This window comes from Columba livia, chromosome 4 (genome assembly GCF_036013475.1).
Source record: "Columba livia isolate bColLiv1 breed racing homer chromosome 4, bColLiv1.pat.W.v2, whole genome shotgun sequence".
In the NCBI taxonomy this organism is placed as follows: domain Eukaryota; kingdom Metazoa; phylum Chordata; class Aves; order Columbiformes; family Columbidae; genus Columba; species Columba livia.
The window spans coordinates 35,308,951-35,335,903 of record NC_088605.1 but is presented as its reverse complement, the minus strand read 5'-3'; the positions used below and the strand labels follow the sequence as shown (position 1 = coordinate 35,335,903).

General features: G+C 39.2%; 1 protein-coding gene and 1 long non-coding RNA gene across 47 annotated transcripts in view; both read left to right on the top strand.

Moving 5' to 3' along the window:
- Positions 1–26,953, top strand: part of TENM3 (teneurin transmembrane protein 3) — a 1,347,463-nt gene that overhangs the window by 1,106,047 nt on the left and 214,463 nt on the right. For 3 of the 46 annotated variants that reach the window (XM_065061297.1, XM_065061292.1, XM_065061288.1), the window contains exon 1: positions 6,240–6,368. The exons of 31 other annotated variants lie outside the window; for them this stretch is intronic. The gene's annotated coding sequence lies outside the window, so the exon portion shown is untranslated. Of the gene's footprint in view, positions 1–5,898; positions 5,915–6,239; positions 6,369–6,483; positions 6,662–26,953 lie in introns of those variants that run through there. 12 more of the 46 variants (XM_065061303.1, XM_065061302.1, XM_065061287.1 and 9 more) reach the window with 9 other exon arrangements.
- On the top strand, positions 6,668–10,619 carry LOC110360919 (uncharacterized). The gene is made up of 2 exons (XR_002417146.2): positions 6,668–7,442; positions 8,335–10,619. It is a non-coding gene; the product is annotated as an uncharacterized LOC110360919 (long non-coding RNA).

The window sequence follows — 26,953 nt, the reverse complement described above, 5'->3', positions numbered from 1 at the left end:
TGAACCTTTTTTTTTTTAAGATGATCATAATACAAGTTAAACTATCCTTGAGGTATGAGATTCCAGCTTCATTATTAAGAAGAATAGAGTGTTTTTTCCTAGAGTTTGTTCTCTTCCACTGATAGGATTGCTCTGCTGGTGGTCTTTACCAATTCTAAGAGATTCACAATAGGGTATTTTTTTTTCACGAAAGCCAATTCTCTTTGTCAGACCTCTATACAAAACTATTTTACTTGGAATGGATTGTTTCAAACAGCCTACAGATGCCTTGTTTGTTATGAGATGTCCTGTATCTCAGGAGTTTACCTAACAAATTGGCCTCTTTTTCTTTTCAGTTACTTTTTTATGTCACTTTCATTTGCAATAAATATCTTCCTCGTTTTCTTTCTGACAAAAGTGCAAATTTTTAATTAAATAAAAAATCCAGTAATCCAGAGGGATTTAGAGCTGTGGACCCAAGTATTAAATGTAAATCAAAACTTAGTCAGTTGAAAGCTGCGTATTATGGAGATCAGACGCTCAGTCTCCAGTTTGGAGCATTAGCTGTACAAGCAACCGCTGCTTTGCCGCCTTTTCCAGATGAAAGGCAGTGAGTAGCAGCTGCTGATACGAGGTTACTGAAAAAGTAGGAAAGCGATATGAAAAATTAAGGGAGGAAGGTGCCACAACAGTGCATGTTTCAGGATCTTTGAGTGTTTTCTCTTTAGGGTCCTGAAGTGTGATGAAGTGCTGAACTGAGTGTCGCAAGATACAATCAGGATTCAAATTCATAGAGAGTTCAGTTTAAAGAGAGATCTAAGACTCAGATTATAGTTGGATTTTTCTTTCTTCAGTGAAGGGTTTAAATTTTTTCCTAAAATACTGTTGCCTTTTCCTCTAAAATTAGCTTAAATGACCTGAAAAAAGTGTATTTTTTTTTTTATTGCTTCGTCCCAATACTGGTATTCATATAGCAGTTCTTCTGAAACAAATAGGATTAACCTTTTTGGGGGGATATTTCTTTTAAAGGGCTCATTGATATATCATCTAATCCCCAGAACTTTAATGAAAATGACTTCTTCCTCATCACTTAGCTGCACTATAAGATAAGGAAAGCATGTATGCTTTGTGTTTCCAAGAACTGTGTTAATCATTCAAAGCATATGTGCCCTTTTTCTCTGCCGGCTGACTGGTACTGTCTGCATTCAAACACAGGAATGTATTAGTGAAAAAGTAACTAAAACTAAATAAGTAAAATGAAAAGCATAATGATCAATGTTCAATAATTCGAATTCTGGAGACTAAGATATTCAATTTGTATCATAACAGTTAACTTGTATTTTCCCATGTCTTTATTCACGACAGAATTTACCATAGAGTAGGATGATTCTAAGCGGGGCATTGTACTGTTAAATAGCAAAATTCTAGGTATTGTTATGCAAAGATATTTTGCATTTTTTATCTTACCTGATACTGTCTCGAGTTCACTGGGAGATTTGTCAAAGAGCAGAGGAACATTATTTCAGTACATTCATCTACAGCACTCAAAAATCACAGTACATGCATAGTTTTGTGTTGCTGTTTGGGGAGGGGGAAAATAAACAAACCCACACATATTATCCACTTATATTCAAGAAAAGTGTCAAAAGTGTCATAATTCAATCATTTTTTGAAAGGACTGTATTTTTGCTTTAACTCTTCTCCTACCCCCGTTTCATCTACTTGCTTACAATTTCCACTTGTGTTTTTAGTGAAATGCTGATCTGAAACTGCAAAATTGTTAATACACTCTTGGAAGGTGTTATAAAAAATAGAGTAGGCTTTATGTGAATGAAAAGGGAACAAAAGTTTATTGTTTTCAGATTTGAACACTGGACCTGTGAGTTCACAGTGGTCTTAGTCTGTTCTCGTTTAAATCAGCATCGCTACTGCATGAAAAAATGACTCTTCTCGATCTTGTGACAAAAAATCTAGTCAGTGTAGTGTACTATTTAAATGCTTCAGAGCTACAAGATATTTGACATGTGAATATATTTGGGCACATGTGCTTTCTCATGGGAACACATACTACTAATCCTGTTGATATCAGATAGTATTCTTAAGGCTTTTATTTCTAGACAAGAATTTGCCTTTTTTAATACAATTCCAGCAGGAACTGGAAAGCTAAACTATAAATATTTTACTTGATTAAATATGTTTTGTAAAACAGACATGAGAATGGACATTGCTGTTATAAATTATACCTTTCCTGACAAAAATATTTCTCTTAGGCATTGTTTAAATTTCATAGGTTAATAACCTGCTTTTTTGCAGGGTCGTAAAAAACAGGCTCCGAAATGATGCACTGTGATGCTGTGCAATTTTGGCTTCTAGGTAGATACTCAGTATCTACATACAGTATTTCTTTAAAGTACACCTAGCAATTCAGTAAAAGTAGCTGTAACACTAATTAACTATTTATGATACAGGATGTGTATCTTAACAAGGCACTTAGGCTACTACTGTTCAAATAAGTGAATTAGTATTTGGCTAAAAAGGTGTTTGTCCCCTTTTAATAAAAGTCACTAGTCATCATTAATGTTGATAAATAGCTGAACTTGTTATCTCAATGATGAGAAGAAGAAAGGTTCAGCAATTAGGATAGACCGTGGAAGACTATCCTAGACATCATGTTTTCCGTCTCCCATGCTACTACTTTTGTGGTATTGATGAGTCAGCTTTGTGTCTCCATTTGCCAAATTAGAAATGGGCATGATAAAGCTTTCTAATTTGGCATGACAGCGCTCAGATAAAATAATAGTAAGGACTGAATCTTTACATGTGGAGCACGGCTGCTGGTACCTGGGACTCTCTTGCCTAACGACTGCCCAGAGTCACCTCCAGGGTAAGCTCTTTAAGTCCTTTCCAGGCATCAGCTTGAAGTAATGGAATTACCAATAAGTTGGTTCTGCATGATAATACTTCTCTTTAACAGAGAGTGAGTACAACTGTTCGTTACCACCTTTAGAATCCTGAAAATGCAACACAAATTCAAATGCAAATATAAAAGTTAATCAGTGTGACTAAGCTGCAATAGCCCTCCCTCCTCAACCAAATGCAAACCAGCCAGTTTGAAAGCTGAAACAAAACTCTGCCTCCAGAAACTAACCACATTCACGATTCTCCTGTTTTCATACGCTCTGGAAAAAATATGAACTATGCAACATGCTATGAAGGCCATAAAATTTGAGCTCTTCTGGATCAGGGAATGGGAATCAGTTCCAAGAGCTTTGAGTTCCCACAAAGAACATCCTGTTAGCAGTTCCTTGCCTTTTTATACCAGCAAGGCCCCAGATTAGTTGTTTTCACTGATCTAGATTGTGGCAATATGACAGAGTGAGAGAAAGATACATTCCTTCACATCTGTCAAGGCCAAGTGCTGTACCTTTCAGTCCTTTAAAAAAAAGGTAAGTTTTCAGGTGACCCTGTCGGTGACCTGAAAAGGTCACCATGACTTGAGTTCAGCAGGGTGTGACTCTCTGTTGCCTGTGAAATGCTGCTTCCAGTAAGGAGAGTAAAAGTGGCTACCATAGTGATAAATGTACCTGCAGATAGCTGCATGGATTAACACAGCTCTAATTTATTCCACATTAAGAAAAAGGACTATAATGAGCTATTAATAAAGACTAAAAATGGGTTCAAATTCAATGGTTAATGCTCTGCGTGATTTACTGTAATAATCCTTCTGACCAAATAATAAAAAAAAAAAAAAAAAAGGAAAAAGAAAAAAAAGGTGCTTCTCTCTCTTCTCCTATAAATGTATAAATGAAACATATATGCTATTCTTCCCCCCCACCTACCCTCAAGGTTTTGTTTGGGCACGGGCAACGTTGGCAAAAAGTGCGGTATCTGTGCTGGAGTTTGCTTCACCCCTGTTTGTCTACTCCATATAATATTTTCCTAAGCAAACATCTGTGTTTTAGATGTCTGTAGTGGTGCACCTAATAGATTTCATAAATCATTTGTGCTGGCATTAATGGGACAGTGGAATCACAGAACAGGGGGCATCAAAGCCAAGGAAAATTCCATTGCAGCTGGTTGAAAATGGAGAGAAGAGGCTCCACTGCAGTGACATGCAGGTCTGTTCCTGGACGGAGAGATCAGGCACAGCCAGGTATAGAAGGTCAGCACTGGCATCACTTGCAGAGGCAGAATCTCACTTATTTGATAGGCTGCGATCCTCAGACAGTGAATGTACAGTGGTATGCATTTGTAGAAAAATGGTACAGACCATATAGGTGGATAATGACAAGGTAGCTTTCTTTTGGAAAGAGAGATTGTCTAAAGACCTCTTGCCTTCCATAGCATCTAGCTCTCGGAGGACCCAGCTTTCTGCACAAGTCCATGGCCGTCTCCTGCAGAGGGCTGCAATTACAGGTGCTCTCTGAGGGCAGGAATTCTCAAAAGAGCTCCAGTGTGCTGCATGCGCTAACTCCAAGCATCCAGTTCCCATCCCTCTTTCTTTCAAGATCTGTAAGGATATATGCCTGAATTAATTACCTACTTAAGTAGATTTTTTTCAGTGGCAGAAAGTCCTTATCCATAAGTACTCCATTCAAGCAGTTTGGAAAATAGCATTTGCATGATCTAATACCCCATTTATTACAACTGGACCTTTTGGAAGACAGAGAATTTGAGCGTTACTGTGGCATTGCTAGAGACTGGCTTCCTTCGCTGACTGTATGAGTTCATGATTTCATCTCATACCTCTCTTCTTGGCCGGTCTTGCAGCTATCACAGATGTGAGCCTGTCCAGAATTTGAACTGCAAAGTTTCCAATATTCTGCTAACTTCCGCACCAAAGCTGGAGTGAAGTATAAGTCAGTGGTGAGTGTATTAAAGTTTCTCCCTTGTGCTAAGTCAAAGCACACATAGTGCATTGCATATTTAACTCAAAGAACTTCAGTTCAAGATGTAGTATTAGTGCTATTGCTTTGGGATTTTTTCAGTATTTTTCCCCACTGCCAGCCAAGACTGCCCTCATCAGGACCTGGTTACTTAGCTCATTATTTTCCCCCATTTCACAGAATTCTGCTATTTCAGTCTGTATGGTCTTTGTTTCTCTAGGAAACTGCAAGTGAGCACTAATTGTTTGAGCTTGTTGGATGTTATTCAATTTCTTAAGAATAATACATCTAAAATATGTGATTTTATTGCAGCCTTCTACATAACAGCATTGAAAGATATTCTGGAATGGTGTTATCTTCCCTGGAAGTATAGTTGGGGTTATGATTCCCACGAGGGGGTAATAAAAAAAGAATAAAAATCTGATTCTTTTACTAGAGGCATTAACTTAAGTTTGATTACTAGCTGAAAATGCGATTTTCTATTTTGAATGAGTACATTTATATCTGCATATTTTGTAGGCATCTAGTTGTTCTGGGTCACTACAATATTTCAGAAATTAATGGTGAGTAATGTGAATGCTGTATTTTGTTTCGTGATTTGATAGCTTTATCTGACAGCTGTGATGCATAAGACAGTGCACATGATTCTGTGTCCAGTCAGACTGGGCTGCAATTCCAAAGGCACCTTAGGAGCAGACTTGATTATAAAGTATTTTGAAGTAGGCTGAGTTGGTTATATTCATGCCCTTATACATGTGAATAAAATCTGTCTCCTAAGGTGGTAAATGGAGCGGGAGGTGTTTCTGTTTCAGTTAACGCACAGATGGTGTGTGATGAGACGGCCGGTTGCAACACCTGAGCACCAGCACCTGTGCATTGGGCCAGGCCCTGGTTTGGAGAGGGGAACACCTGGCTCTCGGCTTTGCCGCTAGAAATTTCGGCAGGCATCTCCCAGCGTGAATCTGCCGTCTGTAGACACGGACCTAACCTCCTTTCCCTAAGTGCCTGACCGACTTTGGTGACAATTTGCGTGGGAAGGAGTGCTGCAGGTAAAGTTTTATTTTTTGTCACGGAAAATCGCGGCTTTGCGGTAAATCCCTGCAAGCCGCACGGCCCCGAAGCGGCCGCGTCCCCTCGCCTGCCCCTAAGCCGCGTAACGAGCTTTAGCCGAGCCCTACGAACAGTGCTGCAGGGGCGGCTTCGTTCTCCGCTCTCTCCGGGAAGGATCCTTTTGTCTTTTCCCGGAGATCCCGACCTCCAGCTGTAAGCGCTCAGGGCCGTTTACGCGGCGAACCGGCCGCCCGCGGCGTCGGCGCCGCGGCCCCGAAAGGGTTACGCGGTGCCAGGCCCGGCCCCCGCTCCTCGCCGGGGAGTAAACACCGCCGCTTCAGCCTATCGCGGCGGCCGGCTGCGCGGGGCCGGGGGCGAGCGGGGCTCCGCCGGGCGGGCCGCCACAGACGGGGTCGGGCGGCGGCGCGGAGCGGCACGGAACGGAACGCTGAGGTGGGGCGCGGGGCGGGGCCGGGCCGGGGGGGCGGCTGCGAGGGGCCGGGGCGGGCGGGGGAGGTGGCGCTGCAGCCCCCGCGGCGCGGGGCGGGGGCGGCGCTGGCTCATTCCGCAGCTCGGGCAGCCCTGCGAGGAGCCGCCGGGTGGCCGCGGACTGCGAGTTCTGTGTTTGTAGTATTGCTAAGCCGAGAGGTAACTGCTTTTCTCCTGCTCCGCGCCTTGCTGCTAAAAGAGCCCGACCCGGGGTTTGTGGCTGGGATGCGGTAGGATCGGTGTGAGAAATCGGAGATGTAAGAAATGCGAAGTTTTTGTATAATTTGCATTTGAGGTGATGCATCTCGCTGCGGAGTGTAAGCCTTTGAGCTCCCTCGCCTAACTCTGCTATGCTTGTATAATGGGAAAAGTAACAATTTCTGATTGTTATTCCTCCTAGAGGCTACGATACCTGCTGTATTTGGGGGGTGGGGGGAATGTGGAAGAGACTCTGCCAGTTCAAAAGTCTAGAAAGAAAAATGTAACTTTACAGCAGTAGAAGTTATGCAAATAAAAGTATGAAAAAAATCAACCTAGGTTCATTTCTAAAGGGTTGTAAAATCCTTCATTTAAAGCTTAGTGTAATCTGTGACATTTATGTGGGCACCTGGAAAAAAAAAAAAACCTAAAGCAGAGCTGTGGTATGAAGTAGAGTGCTGCTGTGAGCAGCCACATTTCTGTCTGCTTCTCATTTAAAGTGCTAGCTCCCTTTTTGTATACCTAATAAATGATACGTATAGAATATACAGCTGTGTCACAAAGTCATTCTGCATTCATAAAGCTTAATATAATCAAATTCATTGCCTAAAGACGGTGTGGTTGAAGATTTGATCCTTTTTCACTGAAGTGGAAATACTTTCAGTAATTGAAAGCAGATTCACGTCTGGAGTTGTACAAGCCAAGGTTTTCATTTTTAAAATAATCCTTTTGTTCCCCAGCTTTAAATGTTTCAGTGAGCCATCCAGAGACCTCTGTTTGCTAATTGCTAGAGTAGACTTTAAGGAAGGGTTGAGGGGACAAAAACAAAAACTGAGAAAGGTATGTCAGCAGTTAAATTTACTTAAAATTATAATGTTTGTATTACAGTGCATGAACATACTATTGCAGCTTTTGTGCCTACTACGTTTTAGTTTTCCTGTTAATTCATGTGAATCTGAATTTGAACTACACATCTGTATGTAGAGTTGTTTTGTTTTAAACCATATTAGCTGATGTTCACCTTAGCCCATTTACCTCCTTTTTGACTGGTTTATTAAACAAAAAAATCTGAAGTTTGAAGATTTGGAGGTATACTGATCTGCTCGAGTAAACAAACCTGATACTTGGTGGTGCTAACTCCCCTTTGTTAACTTTGTGCCTGTTTTCTGGCCGTTTCTGTGGAAAGCTTTCAGAAACCTTGCCTTCTGATATGTCAGCGATGGGGAGAGAAACTTAGGGTATGAACTACCAGGCCGTCAGACAAAGAGTGAGCTGCTCTTGATCTGTTCCCAGCTTTGAAGGTAGAGAACAATGGAGGTAGAGGAAGGGAAGCACCTTCTCTTCTAAACTCTCTAATCCACGAATAAATTAACTAAAAACGTGTGAAAAAGTTATTGAAAATGGCAAGAGTCCCCTATGCATTAGAAAGTGTATTAATTGCATAATAGACACAAGGATCTGATTGCCTGATGTTAAATACAGACTATCATTAAGATAAGAGTTTGTATATTTGCATAATGGTACTAAATAGGCCAGGCTTATTTCCCTGAACTTTCTGGTGATGTGCACGTAGCTGATGTAGTTCGCTTTTCTCTCTTTTCATTCAAAAGATAAGTCTTTTAATATGTGCTCAGTAAGTTCAGATGAAAGTATTTGAGTAAGACCTGGGAAGGGGAAAGTGTTCAATTCAGGACAGAAAATCTAATTTACCTTTTTTTTTTTCGTCCATCAGATTTGGGCTCAAAAGTGTCAAGCAGCTCAGTAACTACAAATGACATGTTACAAAATTTCTTGATTCGTGCTCTGCAACTCTATATGGAGAATGGCTTCATATGTTTCACAGTATAGTTTGTGTTTGTTTGCTTTTTTTTCTTTCAAGCTGTTATAAAAAGACTATGTTACAATTTAGCAACAAACTTACAACAGCAGAACCCTTACAAAAACTTAATGGTTAGGTGGTTTTGGCTTATTTGTCATTTTTAATTTCTAATCTTTTAGCAATAGAATTGAGAACACGTCAGGTAGTACATTTCATGCAGTATGGGATACTTTTTTTCTTTACCTTTTGAAGAAAAGCAGCTGATGTGGTAGCTGTCTAAAAAAATTATAATTGATGCTATAGCATAATGTGAAATGTCATGTACAGGTTCATTTTAAAAGTCCACAATAAGAATGCTGCTAACACCCATCAGTGTATCATGTAAACCAACCCAACTTAAAGAATTTGTCTTGAGCTGTATTCTTGCATTTCTAATGTGTGTTTATGAAGATTTAATGTGATACATCAAGATACTGAAGTGATCTGATAAGCCATTATGAGATCAGACTTTACAGCTTTTCTTTCTGTAACTTGTTTTGTATCCCAATTCACTTGTTGAACTAAACAAGGAAAAATAAAAGTTCACAATACATATACTTCGTACAATGTAGGCATTCGAGCAGTGGTATCAGAAAATAATCAGTGCTGTATTGTTTTCCAAATGAGAAGAGACTTTAGCTTTCCTGTCTTTTCTATATGTCTACAAAGATTTTATTGCTGGTTATTTCATTCTAAATACAGCTATAGGCTTCATTCTGTGTGGGTCTGAAAGACTTTCTCAAGAGATTTATGCATTTCAGAATAGCAAGAGAGCTTCTATATGCTCAGTGATGTATAGAGAGATGATGTTGTGTGCTGGTGACCTCAGTAATAGTTTGAAGATATATACATCTTTTATGTTTGAACATTTGAAGATTTTAAACAAAATAAGGAATTGTGATAAAATAAAGCAACTGTAAAACTAAAATGCTTCTGTAATTTTCTAACTAAAGTAAGTTGATGTTTTTAAATGTTAGGGACAAATGACAGAAATGGCACTTGTATTCCTTCAAAAAGCTTCACCCATGATAAACTCTGATCAGAACAGGTAGGTAGCTGGAATATTCTGAAGGGAGTGGAAAATAATCATTCACCTTCTTTGCCTATGATTGAAATGATTTGAAGTGCAATTATACAGGAAAACTTCAAAATTCACTGAGGGGGTGACAACAAGTTGCATAGCCTTCTTTTGGGACTGGCTAGGGCCACCATTTATCCAAACTTGAAATGGAAATAATTGTTTTGTGTAAACCACCAAGTAGATGGTTTATGAAGCAAATGTAAGAAAGTGATAGAGCTCTCATATCTGGAGACAGTATGTCATTCAAGTGGGATCTACACAGGTTATGATTTTGAGACCTACCTTAGAGTGAAAGGCTTGTTTATGACTTGTTACATACAGCAGAAAGAGTTTTGCATAGCAATAGCGTATGAATCATTGCAGATTTCAGGCATTTGATGAGGTAATCAGTGATGATAGAAGCACTGATTTTTTTTATTGGGTAGTAGAAGGTATCTTTACAAGAGGTCTGAATTCTGATCTATTCAGAATTCTGATATATTCAGAATTCAGGAGTCGAGTCTAGATTAAAGAGTGTTCCAGCAAAAGATTTAACCAAGTAGCTGAACACTGAGATTTGGACAAACTGCCTCTACAACTTGGAGTAATGGTGGACTGACAAAATGGAAAAGGCAGATATTGTTGTAATTTCTGAAGTTCTGCATTATGGTAAAACTCTGATTAAACATGTCTAACAGGTTTTCTGCTTACTGTATTTTCTGTGGCAAAGGAACAGCAATTTCTGCAGTAGCAGTAAGCTCACGTATCTGTAGTATCACGTCAGCAGTGAGTTACGTGTTTTTATCTTTCCGATACAACTTGCTGTTCTGCCTCATTCTGTCTCTTGTAGAGGATTCAGACCTATACAACAGTATTTCTAAGATGCGTAAAAGAAAAACAGATTTAGAAGAAAAAAAATAATCTAAAATAAGATCTCTTGCATGCAACTACAAAAAGGACAGACAAGTGCTTTGCCTGCTTTTAATTTTTTTTTAATCCTGTTTCAGTTGTTACTAGTCCAAGTGATATTGATGTGAGGAGTTTTATTTTTCTTTATATGAAGAAGAGTTATTGTCCTGGAGAATGCTTCGAGATGCAAGAATATATATGAATTAAAATTAAAGAAGAAAGTAACTGCTATTATAGAATGGTATTATTTGGTCATTTTTTATCATTGTATAAATCACAAGGAAGCATTACCTGAAGCTTCCAAATTGTCATAAATGCCAAACTAATTTTTAAACTCCTTCAATTTGCATCTCTGGTATAGTTGCTGACCACACACAAAGGAAAAAGGAGAACGGAAATGCTTCTGTTAGAGCAGCTCCTACTTTAATTATATAGACCTGCTTTTTCATAAAACATAATTGTATCCATGTATGAAATACAAGCAGTTCCAAATCTGAAGAAATTTCAGACTTGTTAATTTTTGCAGAACATTTTTCCTCTTAGTCAGAAGCTGCGTTAAAGAAAAGACTGTTGTCGAGGGAGTTGTAAAAAGTAGTCTAGAAAGCCTTTTATGCTCTTTCTTTTAAATAAAACAGAATTGCCTTATGTAACAATGTTAACTTTGTTAACCTTTTATAATTATTTAACCATTATTTCATTTTACCCCCTGCTTAAACATTGTACATTAATGCAATAGACACCTGGCTGTGCTCTTAAAAGTTTATTTGTCTTTCAATTCCTGTGATAGTAGGGGGCAGTATATCTCCTTAATTATCTTTGTTCAGGGAAATGTTGAAAGGCCAGGGTAGTTAAACAAGGTCATTTGGATTTGCAATAAGGTCGAAGTCAGATGCAAGGAAAGTGGTTAAATGCATTATCATCTTATTGAGCACATCATCAGTAAAGTGACCTTGATGGAGGTGGAAAAAGCCATTTGGCTATTTTATGACAGCCACCTCTCTGCTGGCTTTATCCCTGCCAGAGTGTACTTCATATAGCTTTATCACAGTCTCCTCTTGTTGCTTTGAAATCTGATTTTTCTTAATTACAGATAACGAGTTAAAGGCTGAACATTGAAATGAACTTTTGTAATAATGGCAAATTCTAGTACTTAAGAGTTTATCCTTTGGCTTGGGAGATACAGAAATTTCTCTAACTTGAATATTAAGGTGACCTTAATGTTGACTATTATATGCCTGCTTTTAAGGATCTCTTAAAGATAATAATTGTTTTCTATTCATGCAAGCTTTTATTCTACTACTTTTTAAACTGTTTTTTAAGTTACTATAAGGACAGGCGAGCTGATTTCCAGGCTCAGCAGCAGGGACACTATTTGTTTTAACAAGTCTATGTTTTTATAAAGATACTCAAACCATGGGAGGCCTGTGGCTATGCTGGAAACAAATAGTTTAGAAAACATATAACTAATGCTCAAATTCCTGTGTCACTTATGCTTTGTAATGGCAGTCAATGCTGATGCCTTAAAAGCTTACAAAAGCAAAATTTTGGCTGTTGCATTTGGGTATTTAATCAAAGTACTCTCAAACGTCCATCTTCCCTTCCCTCCTTTTTAACTGTCTTTTCTCATTCAAAAATGGTTTCGTTGGTGATTTGGAACAAACAGTGTCATTTTAAATTTCTGGCTTTGAAAAGACCTCGGAGCTAGTTGTACTTTTCATGGCGCTGTCTGACAGTCATTGACATAATTATTATGGGAGTTTTGAAGTAAATGTACAAAATACAAGGGAAGATGATATTGGGAAAACTGGATCCAAATCTGAGCACCTTAAGATATAGGTTAATTGGCTGAAACTCACAGCAGAGCATTAAAAATTATTAGAGACTAGAGGGAATGATTTATAAGAAAAGATGAAAAGAAAGAAAGAAAAAAAATATATAGCATAGTCACATGAGTGATCTGCACTGATAGAAGAGCCATCTGCATGATTTTTAAAGACCATGTAGACTGAGATGGTATATCTAGATGCAATAAAATGAAATTAAGGATCAGAAAAATATCAGGTGCATTTCAAGACACATTTTGTAGTGATGACATCCTGGAGGTTATGGAAAATATCTCAGCACAATTGGTATAAGTCTCATTTTTGAAAGAACAAATATTACCTTTTTATGGCATAGTGTGGAGTGTGACTTATAGCTTTTTCTCCCCCCAAGTTTTGTTTACATGCTGCTGTTTTGAAGGTAGATGTATTTCACTTCCACTTTACAATCGATGGTCTCTTATTGTTCAACACATAGGTGATCTCCCAAGAAGAGAGCAGGGTTCTTCTTCCTGTCATCACCTCTGTCTTCAGAGCTGGAAAGTGTCTCCTAGTTGTGTCTCCTCACAACTTTCATAGCAGTAAGAAAGCACATTACCCCTGGGCATGAAGTGCTTTTCTGAGACCTTTTACTTCAGTCATTAGGATTTTAAAGTTTCCAGCTGCCCGCAATGTTTTGGTGTAGTCTTTAGCTCTGGGTGGTGGAATGAGAGTGTGTTCAGCATGAAGTATCATCCAGATGGAGAATCTCCCTTTTCACTCATGCTGAGTTCCCCTTCTTCTTTACAGACTTGCCATGTTGATCTACTTGCCTGTATGATGGAAGTGCCTTTCCCCTTTGCAGTATAAAGAATTTTCTTTCTGTTTAATTATTCTTGCTTCCTCCTCAGTATTCCTCTGGTACTTCCACTCATGTCCTGCCATAAAGCAGGAGGATTAGCTGTGTGTCCACGTGCCTATCCGGAAGACAAAGCCTTTTGAAGGCAGACACATAGAGCCGGAGTTTGAAAATGCAATTCTGCCTTTTCCCTCTGTCATACTCGCTTTTCCATCAGATAATTCTAGGAGAGTCACCGCACAGATACACCTGTCCGTTGTCTTGTAATGATACTGAATCTTAAGATCTCTCCCATCAACCAAGAGACAAGCAGTGAGCTGATGGATCTTGTGCTGAAGAGGATCTCACTGTTCCTTGACAAGTGTGCTGAAAGCACTGTCAATATTTGAGACTTTTTCATAGCCTAGAAGTACCTCAAAGAATTTTTCTTTTCCTCCCTGTCTTCCTTTTCTTTTGCTTCTCCATTGACCATTTTGGTTTATGGAGCCAGGCACACATTTCATTGCCAGGAGAGTTTCATTTTAACAGCTGTCCTTTCTCTAAAACATACAGTAAGGCTCAGTACATTAAATAAGCATCTTCAGAGTATTTCAAATAGTTTAATTCTGCAAGCCCTGCTACTCCTCATTTGTGCCAGATTCCGCTATTTACCACTCTCTTTTTCCCCTGAGGTCAAGGAATCTCAAACAGACTTTTCAGACAGACGGTTCCTCTCTGGATGTAAACCTTTCTCCCCAGTTGATTTTTTTTCTGAGTGGAATCTGAATAGTATTTCCAGTATTCCTCAGCAGCTCTGCTTGCTTTTCACAGAAGAGACCTGTGTATTATTTATCAATTCTCTTTTCTCATTCCTGCCCTCCAGCTTTTACATTGCCCCCTCATCATAGTCCTTTCTACCTAGTCCTAATTTACTGCTGATCAGAGCCGTGGCAGCAGAACCAGTTACATGAGGTGAAAAAAAAAGAATAAAAATGAAAACCTACATCAGACAAAGTTATGGGTTTGCCTTTGAGGTAATTGGTTTTGCTTGCAGTGATCTTGGTGAAACTGGGCACAGCTGAGCATTCTTCATCTCCCTTGTATATTGTCTGCTTTTGTTTCCCGTACTGCAACTGTACCCCATAAAATAACAGGTAACAAATTTTCTTCCTTAGTGTTTGGTTTGTCTGCAGCATAGAGCAGAGCTTGTGCTAGAGTCTGTTCTTTGATTTTTTTTTTATTTTTTTTTTAATGTCTTTTTGTACGCGGTTTTGTATGTGGGTGGAGTTTTCATGTGTGTTCTTGTGCCAAATGTGGTTAGTATTAAACTTGTATGTGACAAACCACATGGGGGGTCTTTACTAAGAAATATGGAAACGTACAGTGGGTCCTCTTTCTAGCAGACTGTAAATTACCATAGTTCCATGGAAGTAGGTTTATTGGGTGTGTCTGTACAGAAATTATAACCTTTATTAATGTAATTTGTAGACTGAGCTGTCTTAATCTGAAACAGCATATGCACACATGCATGTGGGTTTGCGTTTTAGCCAAGGGAAGGAGTCCCCTACTACACCCAGCTGGCTGATGTTCCACTTGTGTTTGTGGCTGTAACACAGTGACTCTTCAACATGATACCCGATTGCTGCCAGAAACTGTTAAAAAATGTCATAGAATTGAGTAGGTAAGAGGCCATGGATGTTGATAAATCCAGGGGCCTGGCAAAGCAGTAATGCTTGAGAAGAATTGGTTCTGTCTGCCTGCTGAGAACTGCTGGCAGCTGTGGGGTGGTGTGCTGCTGGCCAGCAGCTGCGGCCATGGGGCGTTCCCTCCTTTCTCAGATTTCCCAAATCCCGTGATGTGGTGGAAGAGGGCAATGAAAAGGGGGAGAAGAGACCAGCCAGGTGTGTTTTGCTGTAGAGAGTAAAATAGATTTTAGAGGAAGAGAGACAGATGCATAGGCTTTGTCTAGGATAACACAGGGAACAAACAAAGGTCTGTTTTCTGAATGTCATGGCATGAGCATCACTGATGTGCACATGTCCTTCACCAACAGCCTGGGGACCTCATTCATAGGTCCTCCTGGGAGCAGTCCCTGGTCCATACCCTTCCATGAATTGGGTGGGTGTTACCTGGGAGACCACTAGTTGTCAGAGCCTGAAATGAAGGCAAGAAAAGCACTATCAATTACAAGTTATTGATGATCGTGTGCCAGTGTTTTGTTTCAAGTTTGTACTAAACTGGTTCTATCGAGTTAGTACAGATATAAGAGTAGAGCCTCAGGCTTATAGTAGAGATAAGAGGAAAGAGTAAAACAAAGGCCCTTGCAGGGACACACCTGTCGGTTCTAAACTAATTTATGTTTGACAGAAACCATTAAAACTTTTCAGCTTAACAGTGCAAATTTAATGACAAATTCATCTAGTATGTCTGGTTTAGAATGTTTTTCACACTACCATCCTGCTTAGTTCTTGATCTCTTTGTCCTTTTTCTCTCCCTGGTGTTTTTTGTATGGGCCTATTGGGGGTGGGGGAGAACCCTTTTCAGTGTGGTCCTCACAGACCTGGAGCAGGTGTCCTGCTTTTCTTAAAAGGTGGAAGCTGTCTCCACTTTACTAACTCTTGATTCAACAGATTCACTTCCAGCTTTAGGGACAACCAAATCATCTTTTTGCTTCCAGATTGGTGGTGGTGTTGTTTTTAATTGCCTTTTTTTTTTTAAAAAAAAAAGGCACACAGCCTGAGTTGCTTCATGTGTCTAACTACCTTGCATGTACCAGTTCTTGCTAGATTTATTACTCCTCTATCAATGAAATCAGCCTGAAAAAAGCTCATCTTTGCTTCATTTTCATATACATTTCTAACAGTTTTGAGATACTTAAAAATACTGTAGCTCATATTAGTAGTGACAGTTTTTTAAGTGAGATGATCAAGCATCAAGAAGTGTTCTAGTGTGTTTTCTGCTGGGTATAGATCTATGCAATACATTTTTTAGCTCATAGAATCAAGTACTTACCTTACACGTACTCTATCCTAAAAGTCATAAACCTTTGTACCATGATATTCCTATTGCTGCAATCAGATTTTAAGTTGGTTGAAAAATGTATAAATATTCCCTTTGGCTACCTGTCTGAAAAGCCTAAAGAAATGCACTCAACTCCTTTCTAAGTCAATTGTAACTCACAGTAAATAAATGGATTCAATATTTCTGTGTGGCAGAGGATTGACCTAGCTAGCTTTTGTTTTGGATGGAACTGTACCTGCTTTTATAAAACCACCATTGCTCTGTTTAAAGAAAATTATTAGCACGGAAGGCAGATTTTTGTAACATAGTAGACCCTGCCAGCCAAGCTATTAATCAGTCATTTACAGCTCTCCTGTTCATTCCAATGGTGCTTGTAATTCTGCAGACAGACCTTCTACCTTTGCTGCTGGAAACTCTGGTTATCTCCCCTGCCTCAGTAGGATTAAAATAGAGCAGAAAGTATTTGTTTACTTTTCACAGCCAAACAGGTAATAGGCCACTGTCACTGTGGCCAGCCTTTAAGATATGTCATGTTTTGAAGTGACACAGGGTCCTTTCTGTGAGGAGACATGTGTGTGCTTGTGCAGTTGGTGTGCCTTCTGTCCAGACAGGCTGACATTTTCAGAAGAAGATCCCACGGTAAAAGTCTCACTGAGTGGAAGGAGAGTTATCTTATTGGTCTGATCAATTAGGAAAACATACCAATAGCAAAAATAGCAACAATAATGTACACTTTTCTCTGAAATATCTGTGTTTTGCAAGTATCTATGATATAGCTAGTAAAGCAGATTTTAAGTCATTGTGCTCTTCCACATGGTGAACTTGCTTCTTCCCTTTATATGTAGTGTAAGGTGATGTGCCAAGTGCAAGGGAACAGGATAACCCTGTTCAAGAGGAACAAAGGCTTCATCTATAAAAAAAGATATATAGGAAGTTGTAGAATTCAATATTGGTGGTATATACAGTGTTTATGGAATCACTGTGATTACACATCTGTGGTATAAGCAAATCAGTATCAAATCAATGGACACACAGGTTATGTATGACTTCATATATTTGTTTTTATGATATTTTATTCTTGTAATTTCCTGAGCCATGCCAAAGAGAAGACCATGAAAGATACTGCTATTATTTTCTGTAACTTCAGATACCTATACTTAAAATCTGTGCTATTGTGAGCTATTGCACGTCTACTAACAGAAAACCTGAAAGTCATTTAGCTAGAGCCTGGTAAGGTAGGAGTCCTTGGGTTGCTGAGACCACACCCAGCGTTCCAGTAAGCTTAATGAACTCATTTTCGAATGCAAAAAAATTACAGACATTGTTAGAACATATTATGTGTGCATATAAATGCTGGGGGTATGTTAGAGTTATTTGAGGAGCATGTAATACAGCGTCATCATAATGCTTGTGTATTAAGTGGCAGCTCAAGTTCCCTGTGCAACCCGAGTAAAACTAAAAAACCTGTTGGAGGTCACAGATGGGATCTGAAGTCTGAATCTTTGGAGTTTTTAGCTCCTATTGCAAAATAGGAATCATTGCATCCCAGAATTATTTCCAGATAGCATGAACTAGTTGGCTGAGAGCGTCCGCCCCTGTTGTGTTCAGCTGTTCCTGCAGAGATAAACCTTGATGTCCCCAGTTTCGCATTGCAGCACCGGAGCTACCTGAGAAGGCAGAGGGTCAGCATAGCTCTGCTGCAGTTTAGTTGGAAACCACTAATTCAGACTGTTAGATTAATCAAGGCGTTGATTATTAAAATAATGTTTCCATTTATAATAATAATATTTTAATAATATTTACTAAAATATCTTAGACTCTTAAGGGTAACAAGCTGGAAGAAATCTGAAGCTTTTTATTTTTTCTCTACCTTTTCAGAGGAAATTTGTATGCAAGCTGACTAGTATACCAAATTTCAGCCAGATGTGAATTAAAACTGCTAAGTTATGAATGCTTGCAAAACGGAGTGCATAGTGGAAATGACAGCTTCAGCACGGGACTGCCAGGAGCTGCTATAATAACTTAATATTTAAAATGCAATAAAATCAGAAATAAGCACCTCTAGATTTTCAGGTTCCAGAAGGAAATTATGACTGAGACATATTGTTTCTTTAGATTAATTTCCTGCTATGTTACAGCTACAGCACTAGCAGGTCTTTACATGCCTACAAGAGTAAATCAGTTTTTAAAGAGGTAGTGTATGAAAAACTAGCAAACAACTTTTGCCATGTATCTATATATCTATATCTATCTCATCTATCTTCATTACAAATAGCTGTTAACTTTGAAGTGTTCTCTGCTGGAGTCAACTTCCCTGAAACAGATGCCCGGTTTATGTTTAATGTGTCTTGATACCTTGCTTGGTCCTTCTCAGGTCAGGAACTCTTAATATCATAAAGTAACAAAACGTTTCTTTATTTATTTTATGGGTTATGGTGGTGTTAATTGCATGTACTATTCAGACAATTAGCATTTGAGGATTGTTGTCTTTTTCATTCTATAAAAGACCCGGGCAAGGGGAAAAAACCATTTACTGAGAGAGCTGCTTGTGTTGTTCTGAGGCATCCTCTTCTGTCTTTTGTACTTCATAATTGATCTCAAGCACTCAAATGTGTGGTGTGGGGTTTTTTCTGTTTATGAAACACTCTTGAATGGTTTGGAAAGCAGTTTTTCAGGAAGCAGGGTGATGAGAATATTTTAAATTTCTTCATTTACATAAAGGAAGAGGATGTTTCACGTCATTATTTTCATTGTAACGTGCATAATAAAGTATTACTAATGCTATTAGGCACCTAACTACAAGCTGATTTTATTGGATATCAACAGGTTACAAGTGTGGTTACGTTTCAAATCTCAAACAGGTATAATATTTAGGACAAGAAATGCAGTAAAAGCAGTAGTCCTAGCCATCCCTTATAGAGTACTGAACAGTTTAAACCCAAGAGATTTAGAAATCCAAATATAATGGGATATGCCTTATCATGGTAAGGCATAATCTGCCTTATGCCTAAATACAATCTTTGTAGTAGTTTACACACTTGTCTGTGACTGATGTCAAAACTTGCATCTTGCATGTTAAGATGTTAAAACTCACACCTGGAGCCAATAAAATAAATAATCTTTGATAATATGAGTGGAAAATGGGTAATAAAATTATTCATTAGTAATAAACAGAATTTAAATGTCTAGGTCTCCAAGGACCAGAAAAATGTTTTCCTTTCATCATTTCTAAAAGGTGTTTTGTGTAATGCCAAAATGCCTGCATGAATAGGTATAAAAAATCGACCGGTCAGAAAGTCAGACTAGTCAGCTGAAATATTTTTAGTAGATATTATTTTTCTTCATGCTGTAGAGCTGTGAGAGGCGAATTGCAGACACTGGATTTTTCAATACTGCAGAAAACAATCTTTAAATTGTTGAAGAGTCTGTGGTTTAGTAGCCTGTGTAAAGTTACATCAATACTGTAAAATGACACATTTGTTAGTATGAGGAGTAACAGCATTTTGATTACAAACTTAGTTTGTAAATACCAGGAGCGTGTTAAAACAGCGGCACCATTTTTTAACTGTAAAAGATACTAACTTGCTACTGCAGATTTCCAGAATGGAACACTGGATCACCTCTTGTAAGAGGTTATAAGTTCAGAGTTATTGCATAAAACATGTTTAGGATATAATGAAACAAAAGCATAAGCCGTTTGCTCTCAGTTCTGGTAGACCATAACTCTTACAGGCTTTTCCGAAAACGTTTCTTAGCACAGGGGTATCAGCAAGCCCTGCCACACATTCACAGTGGTAGATACATCTATTAATATTATTTCCGTTTTAACTGAGTTCTCATGATAAAATTGTATATATGGTAGAATGTTTACTGGCTTAAATTTGTTTCTGTAGAGGTGTCATTACGTTTTTCCCCATTTCTATTAGGAAAACTAGTCTACCATCACATGCGCATCTCTTGCAATTTTTGTAACAAACAGTAATCCCTAAGTGGTAAATATTTTGTTAACTATTCCACATAATTATTTTCTTTGTGAACTTCGTGGTGGTATTTTAAACCAAGAAAACTGTAATTTGCTACACAAAGAAAATACTGACAGAAGCCACTCACACAAATATTGTCAATTAAACCAAAGAAGTGTTATTACCTTATTCTTCATAAATGTAGAGAGTTTGCTATAGGGATGCTCCAGTGACTTAAAACAGGTGCTTGAAGAGAGAAGCTGGACTTCTGTGTGTTAGGTTTTTCCTGCATGTGCTATCACAGTTATATCCAGCCATGAAGGTTTATCTCCACTATACTGGCAGCCCAAACTAAGTTTTGTTCCTAAAGCTTTTCAGTGCAAAATTAAAAAAAAACAACCATCTGAGCTAAATCCTGGTTTAACTCTGATTCAGCTGGCTGCCTGGGACAGGGTGCAGGGTTGTAGCACATGGAGAAGAAGGATGGAAGTTGAAGTTTATGTTGCCGTGCTGTAATAAAAGTGCAGTATCTGGATTTACAAGTATGTCTAATGGTGATCCATGGACACTGTGCTGCTTGGTGTAGTACGTGCTCTTTCTCAGGGTGGCAGGCATAGCTGAGAGAGGCATTGATGGTAAGCTCTTGTTTCAGATGTACTTGGTGTAGGCATTACTTGTCTCTGTTATGAAAGCATTTTCTGGCAGGATTTGTCTGTGTTTGATTTATTTAAATAATGTTTTTTTTTAAAAAAAAAAAAAAAACAGGACAAATTCAAGTAGCTGGAACAAGGTGCTGGTTTGGAGTTTGTATAATTATTTGTAGTACAGTGAGCTGGCCTGTATTTCACAAATATGCTTAGAATGTGTTTAAAATGAGAAGAAAATAGCAATACGTCCTCAAGTGAAAACATCTTCAGTGCATGTGGTTTACATTTAATATCTTAATGTGCTATGCATTCATTAATTTAATACAAAAACACCATCTGTATAAAAAAAAAAGATCAAACAAAATAATTGCTGTTTTTTCTTACACTGAACAAAGCCGTTGCCAGATAGCACACAGCAGGAAGAAGGAGCAAACACCTTCCCCCTCTTTCCCCGACCTCTGGCATCTGGGGTACAGTTTTCTTTTGTACTTTCTCCTTACCGGTGTGGTACTGACCAGATACTTGCCACTAAGGAATTTGTATTTGTGAGCTGTGCTTAACTCCCCAAGGGCATTTTGTTGGTTCTGTTATCCATTCTTACTGGTGGTGGGGAGGGCATTCCCACAAAAGGAGAAATGCAGCCCAATGTACTCCATGCTGGAAGCTCACTTGAAATGCCCTAAAGGCTGCATCCTTTTTTTCCAAATGCCTTGTTCTTAAATCTTCCTAGTTCTTCTATCCCTTCTCCTTCATATCTGCTCTGATTTTTATTTTTTTTTTAGTTCCTTATTTTTTCCCCATGGGCTTATATTGGTTGCTTGGTTGGTCAGTGAGTTCTTTTGTTCCTCGCTCTAGACTTGGGCTCCTTTTTGGTGCCCCTTTTACTGTCTCAGAGGAGCCAGCACTGCTTTTGGCTTGGGTTCGTCTGTGATTGGACTGGACTACTTAGTTCTGTTTCAGACTGGTGGCTTGACAACTAGACATATTTTTTAAGCAATATATGCTGGTTTAAAGGGGAGAGCAGGAGAAAGGCTGGGGCACATCTGGAGTTTCAGGGAGATGTGAGCAGCAATGTCTTCCCTCCTCCAGCCTTCCTCTCCATCCCTGCTTTCTTCCCCAGTTGATAATCACCTTTTTGTTAGTTTGATTTAGTTGCAGTGAAACCTTGAGATTATGGGACGGGCTCCATTCCTTTTCAGGAAACAAACTCCCAAACTGCCTTTCAGTCCAATGCCCTGCTGGAAGACGTACTGACTTATAGGACTGCAAATTTCCGTATAGATCCAGTCTTGGGTGAAATAAGTGTCACCAGACAGAGAGAAGAAGCTGTGCTTAGGCTGTCCTCTAAGAATTGTACTTACTGGCTTCAGTGAGAGCAGGACTGGTTGCAGGATTAATTTTAAGAAGTTCCTCACCACTTAATCCGCAGCAGCTGCTGATGTGCTGTTCAGTGCATCTCCCTTTACCGTTACTGCGCTTCTGCTCAGTCCTGGCCTTCCCTAATCCAAAGTTAGTATTGGTGTGGGTGGCAAGGTTGGAAAACAGTGAATTAGGAAATGAAATGTAGCTTACTTGCTCTCTTGAGGAACCAGGACCTTGGCAGTTTGCACTGAAAACTGTCTTTATGCTTTGTGCTTTCAAGTTGGTGTGGGAGGAAGGATCAAATCCTCTTCAAATTTCAGGTAATTATTAAGTAACTTAGTCTAAGATTAAATCTGCATTCTTAAAGAAAAGCTATGAGCCTTGAAACATTTCAATTAGTAATACTTTTTGGCTTCAAAATGCTTTCAGATTACCTGCATGCACCTCTAAAGAGATACAGTGGAAGTTGTAGCTAATTATGGGAACTGCACATTAGCATTGTAATTGGCTAGCTTTGCCTTCTTCCAACAATAAAAACGAGCCCAAGCTTCTTGCATGAACTCTGTATCTGTGAAGTAGATAAGGTGAATCCTAAAAGGAAAGCATTTATTAAGAGTGAGTCATAAATTATCGGCGTGTGTCTGAGTAGACACAGTATCTCAGTTTTAGAACTACTTTGTTACTTTTTTGCTTCAAACACTGCTCAGGAACATTGAACGACTGCCATTAAGCGAAATATTGCGATTTGTTTGCAATTGAAGGTGGGTGGTCTGCTGGAAAATGAAGATATGCAACTGAACTTTGCTTGCTTCCCAAATAACTGCAGTGCTGCATAGATCTGAACAAAAACCTCACACTTGCAGTATCTTTGATACTGTTTTCAGGTGACTTTCTTTTAGTTTCTAGCTTGCCATTTTTACTCCTAACTGCTTCTCAAGGTTGTCACCCACAGTTTCAGAGCAACTCACACTGCTGCTTGTAGCTTCTCTGCAGACTACCCAAGGCTTCATATTTATCAAGCACTGCCCTGTTACTCTGTTGTGCTGGTTGATGGAATTAGATATGGAGTACAGTTCCTGTTTATGTCAATAACATTTTGGCAAAGGCCCCATCTACACCACCAGTGTAAGACATGCAAACCATAGGGTCTGGGACTAAAACAGATAAGTTCTTCGCTAACCCAAGTTTAAAGGGGCTCCGTTTTTGCAAGTGGAACAAGATTTTGTATGAGGGTTCAAATCTTTCCTATTATATAGAAACTCCCTGTATGATTGTAAGAGACAAGATTGTTGAACAAGTCTGTGCTCAGCAACAGGAGATGATGAGTAAGGAAGGCTGTTCCCCCTATTACTACCCTAATCTTGGGGTAAAGTCATGCTCTAAGGCTTGGGCTAACAGTTTCACGACTGCCAAGAAACATAACCCAGAAGAAAACAGGCAGAGAAAAAGGGACATAGTTTTCTTTTGGGTTAGCAAGTCAAATCTGCTCCCCTTGCAGATATGGATGGGTAGTAAAGTGGGAGGAGTCAGGAATGGCTGGTTGGAGCAGGGGGAAGGTAGAGTGAGGTATCCCGTTTTTGGTGGCAGCTCAGCCCTAAACTGTGACTTCAGCCTTTGTTTGCAGCACTGATGTCTAATACCTGTGATCTTTTAAAAAACTGTGTCCTGTTTTGCATCTTTTTTAGCATTCAACTAAAGGCATTCATGGTGACAGAATGGCTTGAGTTACTGTGGTGTGATATTTTATTTTGTGCCCCACCTAAATCTCTTATTCTTTAAGTTCTTTTCCTTGCACTTGGAATGTCTGTAGGGTATGCTCATATTAGTTAAACATGTACATTGATGTTTGCAGTATCAGTGGAAGTGAAGGTTTCAGTGCTGACTTGCAGTGTATTTGCTATTTATTTACTTTTCGTGCTACCCAGTGGGATACGAGAGTGAACTTGTCCTGCTCTTATTTGAGCCTCAGTGTGCTTACTGTGCACATTTGTGCAGTTGCTGTGAAGAAAAAATCACTACAATAGACTCGTAAACCTGAGCAGCTGTAAGGGCTTTCTCTGCAGAAAAATAAAAGGAGTCTATCCCAGTTGCCCTGAGAGTTTGTACTCTCTGGCTTGCTGCTGCTGTGCCCTGGCAGCACAGGAGCACCATCCTGCCGGAAAAAACAACCTGGGCTGCAGTCGGTCCTCCCCCAAACTCTGCCACTCAATCTTGTCCCTCTCCTGGTTTCAAGTACTATTTACTCCTTAGAAACACCTCTCAAAGAGCTGCATGAGGTGCATGCAGGCAAGCAGTTTTATAATAACATGGCTCCTTTAATAGCTGGTCTTTAGAGCAGAGTAAGGTTAGCTAAGCTTCTTGATTTTCACAGAGCTGAATGTTTGCCCAGTTCCTCTGTAGCATACACCCCTAAGGAAAAATGACAGTCTGTAATCACTTCAGCATAGCTAGATGCCATGTAAGTGTCATATAGTATCCACAGTTGGTTACTCACAGTTTATAAGGAAGCTGCTTTTTGTTGTAACTGCACTGCTATTTGCTTATTGTTCCTTGAAAAGAATAATTATATTGCTTGGCTTCAGGTACTGCTTGTGTACTTCTGTTATTTGCCACTCATTACTGTGCATGTTTGTAAAACTGGGTAGTTTCCTGTTTCTGTGAAAGGTGATGAGGAGGTATTTTGAAAGAATGAGAAATGAAAGCCCTAAACCTTTGGGGAGGTATGGAGGTGAAGCGGGGGGGGGGGGGAGGGGGTGTAGAAATGGGGACAGACACCACCCACCTGAAAATGCTTTGCTCTCAGTATGAGAGGTTTTTTGCCACTGGTTTCTCAACTGCTGCAGTGATTTTAAAAAAGACGGGTAATAATGGACAAACCCAGGCAACGATGGACAAAACTACAGTGAAAAAACAAATCACTCCATTGCTCAGTTTTTATTACTGCTCTCTCCTAGCACTTTATTTTGTGCAAGTGTGCAAGGGAAGATGGAGAGAGGGCAAAATTCAAGGGAGAGATTTCCTCTAATCTTGTAACCTGCCAGGGAGGAAAGGCTGGGCAGAAGGACTGTGTGTGCTCTTGGGGCCTTCATTTATGGTAGTGCAGGTTTACTATTTACCAAACAAATGGACATTTAAAGGAGAAGATGAATACTGGAGAATGTCAGCTCAAGCCTACCATGACTGTTAGAAATAAGGCTTATCTGCTAAACAGTATCTCTGAAAGGTCATTCTACATTTTAGTTGTTTAACTGCAGGCTCTTGCTAATTGATTTAAAACTTGAGAGGTCAGTTTTTGTTCCTTGGTTTTGCTAAGAGTGAGAGCTGTTAGATGTGACATGAGGCTGTTCACCCTTTTTGGGCAGCAAATCGCTGCTAAAATACCACCTGTTAGCAGTGTTGCAGGAATACGCTCCTGATGTGTGGCCCAGTGGGTGGGGACAGCTCTGCCTCCTGGTGCTGGGTCTGAAGCTGGTCTGAATTTTGAACGAGTGCATGAATGTCTCCATCTTGAAGTTCAGTTTTTTCCTAAACAGGCCATGCCCTAAAAAGCATTTTTTTCAGGTATGATTTAACTTCGTCTATTTAATTAATTTTACTGACAATAAAGGAGAGTGTGATATGGCAGCAGTCAATCTAGTTTTTATTTAGGCAACACATGAATAATACTGAGTGAAGCATTGAAATGTCTGATATAGATCCCTCTTCTGCAAAGCATCAAGATACAGTGTAACTTTGGTGCAATATTTGTATTTCATTGCCTTTGCTGAGATTCAGATAAAGTGTAAAGTTAAGAATATGCTGAACTGTTTTGCAGAATTAGATGGGAGATAAACACCACCTTTAGTGCACTGAGAAGTACCTGTTTATTGATAAAGCTAAGACTACTATCGGGACATAAAATTTATTTTCCACAATACTCTTATTTTCCCCAGTTTTAATATAAAATGTTTTCGAAAATTGAACTTTTCATGTAATTTCATTCAGCTGAGGGGAGGAAACATTAAGAGACAAGAAAAAAGAGGTTTTTAAATGTCTTTTTAACATTTTATTTTTGTTTAGCTTGTTTGTATTTGGATATTGGTTTGTAGTGAATCATCCAGTTTGTTTCTCACTAGGTCACAGAGCCCCAGATATTAACTTTTGCTCTTAATTCAGTGTGGGACAAACAAGGCAACTCCACATGTAAAAGTTAATTCTTGGTATTGCAAGAGATATTTGTAAAGCCAGTAGATAATCCAGATAAATTACAGGTTCAGAGTAGCTGCTGCCTTGTACTTAATCTTTGCTGAGAGCAGATTAAGAAACCAAGTTAAATGAAACAAGTATGCTTTCATTTCTGAGGCTTCGTTTCAGGCTGATACCAAGCATAAAAATGCTCGTTGCCATTTCATGGGGTGCAGGTTGCTGAATCCATGAATTCTTACCAGACCCTTTCACTGGCATATAGGGAGTTTTTGTCGGTATTTCAGAAATGCTCCCAAATCCCCTACTAAAAGTGTTTTGTAAGTGCCAATGCCCCTTGAAATTTTTACATGAGAATTTTATTGTGCTTTTTTTCCTACCCAGACCTAACATAATCTGGGGAGGAGTCTTACAGATTCTTCATGATAGTGTCTTACCGTGCTGCAAGTGGCCTCACTGCTGCTTGTCAGCAGCTTTGCAGAAATGGATGTTGGTCTCCATTTTGAGGGGGATGTGCCGTCTCCTTAAAATGGTGGTTGTGGAAGGAATCACTGGACATCGTGTTAGCTCAGCCTTTTGTTTGTTTGTTTGGTGGGGTTTTTGGTTTTGTTTTGGGATTTTTTTGTAACTGGAGCAGGAGCTTTCATAGGCTTGGTGTGGCATAGACCATTATTGTACATGAGGTGGAGGTCCTTGCCTGGTTAACATTTCTT